Source organism: Macaca mulatta, chromosome 10, assembly GCF_049350105.2.
Source record: "Macaca mulatta isolate MMU2019108-1 chromosome 10, T2T-MMU8v2.0, whole genome shotgun sequence".
Lineage (NCBI taxonomy): Eukaryota > Metazoa > Chordata > Mammalia > Primates > Cercopithecidae > Macaca > Macaca mulatta.
Genome location: NC_133415.1, coordinates 36,251,384 through 36,261,420, shown reverse-complemented (window position 1 = coordinate 36,261,420; position 10,037 = coordinate 36,251,384). Strand labels below are relative to the sequence as shown.

Genomic DNA, 10,037 nt, shown 5'->3' with positions numbered 1-10,037 from the left:
ACGGTCTTACTCACTCTGTCACCCTGACTGGAGTGCAGTGGCACCATCTCGACTCACTGCAACCTCCTCCCCTCAGGTTCAAGTGATTCTCCTGCTTCAGCCTCCTGAGTAGCTGGGATTACAGGCATGTGCCACCATGCCTGGCTAATTTTTGTATTTTTAGTAGAGATGGGATTTTACCATGTTGGCCAGGTTGGTCTCGAACTCCTGACCTCGAGTGACCCACCGACCTCGGCCTCCCAAAGTGCTGAGATTATAGGTATGAACCACCATGCCTGGCCTGATGTCAGAATCTGTAAGTGTAAACAAGCATCTTAAGAGTGAGAGATCAAGGCCACAAAGTACCCACAGCCATGATCACACCTATACCCACCCACCCATAACATCTGATACTAGAGTATTATTGATGTTCTTCTTACCCAAAAGCTGACTGATCTGGACAATTGGTCCAGGTTTTGAAGCTCCACCAGAGCAATTTTATTTTCTATTTGAAATCAGCCTGAGTCTCTCCTGCCTGGCTTGTCATTGGACCATCAGCCCGGGGTCACTAGGAGCCCTCTCACAATCAGTTGGGCATCTTTGAGACATTTGAGGATGTCTAGGGGAGAACTGTGTCAGTCTGAGAAGAGTGGTTAATTCTGCTTCTGTCTCAGTGTAAGAGAAATGAGCCATCTTATGTTCCTCCCCTCATACAAGAGATGTCTTTGGTTGGTACCCAGATGAGAGTTTCTCCCGTTTCCTGGTACTTCGGTAAAAAAACAAGGAGGCAGTCTGGAGACTCAGATAAATTAATTGCTTCCATTTCATATGGCCATGTCAAAAATAGATGAAGCAGTCATGGCCCCTACCATCCAGAAACTTTTAGTCTAGACTAGCAACTAGATAAAGAATTAAGCAACATATGGTTGATGCAATGAATAAATGTGTGCAAAATACCTTGGCCACTTTATATTGTTGTAACTTCTAATGTCATCACCTAAAGGGATATTTATGGATAGAAGAGTTGTTGTTTTAATTATTTGAGATGGAGTCTCACTCTGTCGCCCAGGCTGGAGTGCAGTGGTGCGATCTCGGCTCACTGCAACCTCTGCCTCCTAAGTTCAAACAATTCTCCTACCTCAGCCTCCCGAGCATCTGGGACTACAGGCACCCACCACCACACCCAGAAATTTTTTTTTCTTTTTACATTTTTAGTAGAGACGGGGTTTTGCTATGTTGGCCAGGCTGGTCTCAAACTCCTGACCTCAGAGGAGCTACTGTGCCTGACCAAGAGTTATTATTATTTTTATTTCTTTTACCTTGCTAAGAATACACATTTATCATCTAATAAAACCTTAAGAGATGTGTTTACATTGCTTATTAGTATATGTTATAAAATTGATAAGGCAGTAGCTTAAAAACATTAAAATTACAGAAACTCTGAGAGTTAATTTTCTCTTAGGTAAGCTTAGGAAGAACAGTACTGGAAATACCCCAGTGGCATAGAGAACAGAATTCTACATAAGTTTCACTCCTTGCCCCAGTTCTGTTCAGATTCACTTTTTGGGGGGACCTTATTTAGGTCTGGCCCTACCCTGGCATCCTGCCTCACAGAACTAATTGGAATAGATCAGAGTTTGAATGGTGAATCCTGCTGCCCTTTTAGAGCTGGTATTCAATTTCCTGACACCCAAAAGCAGATACATGGGAAAAATAAGGTATGTATTTTAGGGTCTTAATTTTTAATTTTTTAAAATAAAATCAGTGTTTGCAGAAATATTTCATTTAGCAACTGATTTTCTATACCTTCAGATACAGTGGTTGCTCCACAAGTCACAAAAAAGTAAATATAAACACAATAAACATTTTTCTAAACTACATTAAACTTTTTTTGTGTATCCCTCTCATCTGTCTCTATTTAACTTTTATTCTATACTTTTTTAAAATCAATGACAGAGAAACAGAAAAAGAAAGAAAAATGCTGGGCCCTTTATCTAAATCCTGGGAATTATTAAACACTTAGTATCAACTCTCAGGGTGTTATAAGAATTAAATCACATAATGTGTTATTCCCAACACAATGAGTGATCTGTAACATACTCTTAAGCACACAGTACCTGCTTAATAAACATTGCATTAGTACATGCATGCATGTTGTTTTCCAAATGCAGACTTATTCAGACATTGTTGCCTTCTGTTTATTTGTCAACTTGAAAGGGCCAGCAAAGAATATGACACTTTAGGATGGCAATTGGTTGTTTTCCTTTGTACTAGAAGTATTTCTGTTGTGATAAGTGTGCTGAGTATAAGGGACTCTGTGCTGTGCCTACTTTCTTTGACTAACGCTAATAATGAGCCCAGTGGGAGCAACATCAGAATTAATAGGGCACTTGTTTAAAACACCCATTCATGAACGCTTTGCAAACCTTCAGAATCGCATTCCATAGAATGGGGCCAAAATTACCAAGTGATTTATAAGCTCATTACAGTTCAAGAGGTAATGCTTAGCTAGATGTTTGTCAGCCCAGGCTTCTAGTTAGGATTACATAGCCAATTTGCAGAAATCTCTTTACTTGTGCTCTCCTCACAGGTTCTACTTAGTGTTCTGGGTGGAAACACTAATGTTGTTTTATTTAAGTGCCTCATAAGATGAGGCCAGAATCAAGTGTGAGGAGTTCAATATCCATTCATGAGAGCTACATTTAACCTTTACACTTAAAGGGTTCCCATAGGGCTTGTTCTGTTTGGGTTTGGTAGAGACAGAACAGGGTGGCCCATATTTCCATTACTGTAGCAGAAATTGCTAGTGTCTGTGAAAAGGAAGGGCACCTGAGGACAGAAAAAGTGAAACTTACATTTTTATGTCCATGGAGAAGCTCATTGTTCCTGAATCTCTTCTGTTACAAAGGACGGAAATGGCTACACTTTTTCTATGGGTCTTGGTGCCTGTGGGTATGATGGTAGTAGGTAAACAGATGTTGCTGATGCCTTTAAAGGAATATTCTTAAGATGCAGGTGTAATTTGTCCAGAGAATCTCATCTGAGGACTCCCAGAGAAGGAGGAAAAAACTGACTTTTTTTTTCTTTAAGCTAAACATGTCTCAGATCAAGAGTTTTGTGCACGGTGCCTCCTGGAACACTATGCATTTAGTACTTGCAAACCTTTACTTCTATACTTGTATTTTTTCTCTATAATGAATGTAACTAAACAGTCAAGGGTCTCTGAAAAAATGTTCTTTTCTGCATATCAGAGCCTTCTCTATATTTTCTAAATTATGGCTTCTTCTATGCTCTGAAGAATTCTCACCATGAATTTATAGTTTGCATTATTAAAAATATTTCCTTTTTGATTGTTGAATATGGGAAGGTATGGATACTAGAGTTTTCTATTGAGGAAAAGAGTTATTATTTCTTAATAAAGATAGAGAATATCTAATGAGGTTCAATCTATGTTCTCTATTAGCTCTATGCCGAACAGGATTAAGAAAATGCTTTTTAAAAACAGGGTGGCATTTATTGCCCAGAAAGTTCTGAAAAAAAACTTCTAGGAGATATCTGCACATAGGGTGCTAAAAAAAGACTACCTAAGATGACTATTAAAAATTACAGAGGCTGGGCACAGTGGCTCATGCCTGTAATCCCAGCACTTTGGGAGGCCAAGGCGGGCTGATCACAGGATCAGGAGTTTTAGACTAGCCTGACCAACATGTTGAGACCCCGTCTCTCCTAAAAATACAAAAGTTAGCCGAGTGTTGTGGCACATGCCTCTGATCCCAGCTACTCAGGAGGCTGAGGCAGGAGAATCACTTGAACCCAGGAGGCAGAGCTTGCAGTGAGCCAAGATCGCACCACTGCACTCCAGCCTGGGCGACAGAGTGAGACTCCATCTCAAAAAAAAAAAAAAAAAAAAAAAGAAGAGAAAAAGAAAGAAAGAAAGAAATTACAGAACATGGGAAATATCTGTGTATTTAACTTTGCATAAAACTGACTTTTTTATGATTAAATTCAGACTATACTTTTTGGGGGACAATATTTAAGCAGTGATGCTGTGTACTTCCGTGTTCATCATCACATCATAAAAATTTGTCCTAGTGCAGTTAATATTATTGACTTGGGTAGTGAGCTCTGTGACAGATTTTTTCATGATAGAGTTATTTTTCTCTTCATTGTCAAATATCTTTATGCAGCACATTTAGTCTGGCAGCTGCTCTTTCTTAGGTTTTCTTTGCATATATCTGTGTTTGGGAAATGAAAGCTTTCATCTTTGCTTACAGGCAAGAAAAACTGGGAAAAGCTGGCTTTTTCAATTACTGGGTGTTTAACAAAATAGTCTTCTTGGGCTAAAAACATTGGCTTTATTGCTGAGCTTGTTAGGAATGCAGAAACTCAGAGTTTATTTCAGATCTTCTGAAAAAATAATCTGCATTAACTAGATCTTCAGTTTATTATACACATCAAAGTTTGAGAGGTACCTTCTAACTCAACATGTCTTTTCCATCAAAAAAAAATACACATAACTCATCCTGAATCATGTAAATATAACACTCAAAAATGTACATGTTTGTGTTTATCCCCTTAATTTTATACTTTATCATCCAAAAAAGTTTCATATATACACTGATGTTGTGAATCTTATGTCACTCTCTTCTAAGAGTCAGAGAATACATTACAGAATATTTCTGCGTTGAAAATTATTTTGTTGGATAATTTCAGTCATTCCCATAAGTCAGAATCAGTTCTTTTTACTCTGTCATTTCACCTTGAGTCAAATTTAAAATTTTGCACATGGGCACTCGGTAAATGTGTTTGTGTGTGTGTGTGTTTTTCAGGAACTGTTGACATTTATGGGTATGGCCATAGAATTCTCTCTGAATGAGTGGCAATGCCTGGACCCTGTACAGCAGAATTTATATAGGAGTGTAACGTTAGAGAACTACAGAAACCTGGTCTTCCTCGGTGAGGATAACTTCAATACACAATTCCTAATATACTCTAAATGTTTTATTTCTCTTTTTTTAGAATGTTTTTTCTGATAATTTATGTTTTGCATAAATGTGTTTCAGATCCCTGTTTTCAAAAAAACATATTGGGGATTTGTCTATGTGAAAAAGAATTTCTTCAAGATGTTTCATCTTGACCTGAACTTTCTACATTCCCGAGCTGATCTGTATCCTTTACTCTAGATTAGTGGTAATTCCAGAAACTTAATGGCATAAAATATTGTTGCCAACACATTTAAATCTAATTGTCACCACCAATTTTTGATTCAATAGTACCAGGTAGCGAAATAAGGAACCTTTATTTATAGAGAAATAAGGAAAATTTAAAATATTTTCTAAATATTTAGAAATTCTGTTATAAGTTAGTGTTTGGGGATTAATTTACTAGAATATTTATTATATCCTCTTTATTGAGAACATTATTAAGTTGGTGACTGGAGAATTTAAGCAAGATTCATGTTATTTATTTTTAATAAAACAGGTATTACCGTCTCTAAGCCAGACCTGATCACCTGTCTGGAGCAAGGAAAAGAGCCTTGGAATATGAAAAGACATGGAGTGATAGCCAAACCCCCAGGTAGGTGAGAGAATACAAAAGATAGAGGTTCAAAGGTCAGGCAGAAAGCCAGTGATTTGGGAAGCTGTGTTCCAAAGGAGATAGTTTCTGAGAAGCCTGAGTTCTTTTTCTTTTATTCTCACATAGGGCATCTTCTGTCTTAGACATTTTTGTTTGTTTGTTTGTTTGTTTGTTTTTGGGTATTTTTGTTTTTTGATTTTTTTGAAATGGAGTTTCACTCTCGTTGCCCAGGCTGCAGTGCAATGGCACAATCTTGGCTCACCACAACCTCTGCCTCCCAGGTTCAAGCGATTCTCCTGCCTCAGCCTCCTGAGTAGCTGAAATTACAGGCATGCACCACCATGCCCGGCTAATTTTGTATTTTTAATACGGATGGGGTTTCTCCATGTTGGTCAGGTTGGTCTAAAACTTCTGACCTCAGGTTATCTGCTCGCCTCGGCCTTCCAAAGTGCTGGGATTACAGGCATGAGCCACCGCGCCCAGCCTGTCTTAGACTTTTAAAATCTCCAAGGATTCTACTTTCCCTTCGGTGCTCTTTAAGTTTACAGTAAGAGCCACAGTCCTCGTCATGGAATATGAGAGTGCACAATCTGACTGCTTTATCATTTTTTTTTATAGTCCACACAAGTATCTGCATAATTTTAAAAACCTTTATGTTAAACTATTTTTTAAGTTCTTTTTTTTTTTTTGCATTATGTCTGAAATGTGTACGTGTAGTGGTTTCTGTTCCATTGGTTTTTTTGTTCACTTTTTTTTGCACAGTCCATCCTGTTTTTATTACTATAGTCTTGAAATATAGTTTGAAATGATAAAGTATGATGTCCTTCTGCTTTGCTCTTTTTCCTAAAGATTGCTTTGGCTATTCAAAGTTTATTGAGGTTTCATGTAAATTTTAAGATTGTATTTTTTATTACTGTGAGAAAAATACCACTGGAATTTCGATAGAGAGTTTATTGAATCTATAGATCACTTTGGATAATATGTCACTTTTACACTATTCCTTTAATTCATAGATGTGAATTGTTTTATAATTTATTTGTGTCTTCTCTAATTTCTTTCATTGATACATCTTTCATTGTAAACATTTTTTATCAATTTGATTAAATTTGTTCTCAGAATTTGTTATTTCAATGCTATTGTAAATAGAATTGTTTTCTTTATTATATCAGATGGTGCTTTTTTACACGTATAAAACCATAACTTATACTTGTATGTTAATTTTATATTTTGCTAATTTACTGAGTATATTCATTAGTTTAGACAGGTTTTAATGTACTGCTTTTTTTTTTTAATACATATAAGATCATATGATCTACAACCAATGACTTTTTACATTTATTTGTCTTCAATTTTAATTACTTTTTTATTTTTATTTATTTATTTATTTTTTGCTAATTCTGCCACATACTTCCAGTGTGATGTTAAAATAAAAGCATTGACAATGGGCACAATATAGTTTTGCATTGGTGTCTATGAATACGAAAAACACCTCTTTCAAGTTTTTATAAACTGGTTTCAGAAAGTAGAGATCTTTTGTTGCGCCCCAGGGTGATGAGATGATCTCTGGGTTTGTAGTGGAGAAGAGTTGTAGCTTAGTCACAAAGCTGCTGGGTCTGCCCTAGGGTCCACTTTTAGTTGGCTTGTTACAAGAGACTTGGGTAGTTGTAATTTCCATTATATATTTGAACAAAGTGAATTTCTGTAGGGCAAACACTAGGGCAGGTTTATGCAGTCAGGTGTGCATATCATGGGACTTATATCAGGATATGGATGAGTATGACTTTTACTGAGTACCAGAGAGGATTTCCCCAGGTCACTGTATGGGTTTCTATGTAGGCAGATGTGGCCATGAACTGTGGTTCAGGGAGCTGGAACTGAGTCCTTAAACTGCTTCAGAGACCACAATAAAGGTCAATATCTGCAGGCCGCCCTGCATGGATATAAATGAGTATCTTTCTTAAGGCCTCTGGAAGGACGGGACTTCTCCCAGACTGTAGCTGGGAGAAGTTTGGAATGTTTACAGAGTGAATTCAGAATTCTCAGGGGGACCAAGTTGGGTGGGCCATATTCTGGTATGTAGCCAAGAACAGAGGTTTTGCAGTTTGCCACCTGAATGAGGGCCTGCTTTGGGAAAAGAGCACTCTAATTTTAGGCTTTTGTAGTTTCACAAATCCCTCCCTGGATCTCAAAGCTATCTTAAAGGCACTTACTTTTGAGATGAGGTCTTGCTGCATAACTCAGGATGGTCTTGAAAGAGTGGCCTGAAGCAATTCTGTAAACTTAATGTGCCATGTAACTGTCATTACAGATGTGAGCCAGGATGCCTGGTTCTCTCATGAAGACATTTTTATCAGTGATGGCTGACAAATTTTCTTGCTGTGGGAAGAGAAGAAAATAGGACACCTTTTATTTTTCCATCTTACTGATGTCACTCTCTCTATACATTTTACTTTCTATTTTCCATTTCAAATTTGTCTGTAATATTAGATTCAGACATTTAGGACAATATACCAGAATTTACATGTTATACCTGAAGTAAATTAGATAATTAGTAAGTACTCCATGTTTACTAAAATAATTACTTGCAAATCTAAGTTTTCTGAAGGCAAAAAGAAATTACAGGATTTGTACCCACTTTCTTCAGTCTGTATCTAAATAATAGCATAATTTATTTCCAAATGTTTATTTTATATATCAGAGGTTCTTGCCATATTCTGCAAAATATACTTTTTTGTGTGTGTGTGTGTGTTTGTTTGTTTGAGATGGAGTCTCGCTCTATCACCTAGACTGGAGTGCAGTGGCATGATCTCGGCTTACTGCAAACCCCACATCCCAGGTTCAAGTGATTCTCCTGCCTCAGCCTCCCCAGTAGCTGGAACTACAGGTGTGCACCACCACATCTGGCTAATTTTTGTATTTTTAGTAGAGACGGGGTTTTACTATGTTGGCCAGGCTACTCTCAAACTACTGACCTCAAATGATCTACCCATCTCAGCCTCCCAAAGTGCTGAGATTACAATAAATTTTTTTCTTTACTTAGCAATGTAAGACTATTCTTTGCTTCTAAAATTGGATTACAGCAGTTTGATCTTGTGTAAGAATAGCATTTATTTAAAACACAAAAATTAACTCTAGTTTCTTCTAAATGCTTATTTATTAAAAGTTTTCCATTAACTCTAGTTTCTTCTAAATGCTTATTTATTTATTTATTTTTAATTTATTTATTATTATTATACTTTAAGTTCTAGGTTACATGTGCATAACATGCAGCTTTGTTACATATGTATACTTGTGCCATGTTGGTGTGCTGCACCCATCAACTCGTCAGCACCCATCAACTCGTCATTTACATCAGGTATAACTCCCAACGCAATCCCTCCCCACTTCCCCCTCCCCATGATAGGCCCCGGTGTGTGATGTTCCCCTTCCTGAGTCCAAGTGATCTCATTGTTCAGTTCCCACCTATGAGTGAGAACATGCGGTGTTTAGTTTTCTGTTCTTGTGATAGTTTGCTAAGAATGATGGTTTCCAGCTGCATCCATGTCCCTACAAAGGACACAAACTCATCCTTTTTTATGGCTGCATAGTATTCCATGGTGTATATGTGCCACATTTTCTTAATCCAGTCTGTCACTGATGGACATTTGGGTTGATTCCAAGTCTTTGCTATTGTGAATAGTGCCACAATAAACATACGTGTGCATGTGTCTTTAGAGCAGCATAATTTATAATCCTTTGGGTATATACCCAGTAATGGGATGGCTGGGTCATATGGTACATCTAGTTCTAGATCCTTGAGGAATCGCCATACTGTTTTCCATAATGGTTGAACTAGTTTATAATCCCACCAACAGTGTAAAAGTGTTCCTATTTCTCCACATCCTCTCCAGCACCTGTTGTTTCCTGACTTTTTAATGATCGCCATTCTAACTGGTGTGAGATGGTATCTCATCGTGGTTTTGATTTGCATTTCTCTGATGGCCAGTGACGATGAGCATTTTTTCATGTGTCTGTTGGCTGTATGAATGTCTTCTTTTGAGAAATGTCTGTTCATATCCTTTGCCCACTTTTTGATGGGGTTGTTTGTTTTTTTCTTGTAAATTTGTTTGAGTTCTTTGTGGGTTCTGGATATTAGCCCTTTGTCAGATGAGTAGATTGCAAAAATTTTCTCCCATTCTGTAGGTTGCCTGTTCACTCTGATGGTAGTTTCTTTTGCTGTGCAGAAGCTCTTTAGTTTAATTAGATCCCATTTGTCAATTTTGGCTTTTGCTGCCGTTGCTTTTGGTGTTTTAGACATGAAGTATTTGCCCATGCCTATGTCCTGAATGGTACTACCTAGGTTTTCCTCTAGGATTTTTATGGTATTAGGTCTAACATTTAAGTCTCTAATCCATCTTGAATTAATTTTCGTATAAGGAGTAAGGAAAGGATCCAGTTTCAGCTTTCTACTTATGGCTAGCCAATTTTCCCAGCACCATTTA

At 37.4% G+C, this 10,037-nt stretch overlaps 1 pseudogene; it reads left to right on the top strand.

The window, feature by feature from the left end:
* Positions 1-2,846: 2,846 nt before the first annotated feature.
* Positions 2,847-8,537, top strand: LOC114670310 (zinc finger protein 195-like; annotated as a pseudogene).
* The last annotated feature ends 1,500 nt before the right edge of the window (positions 8,538-10,037 follow it).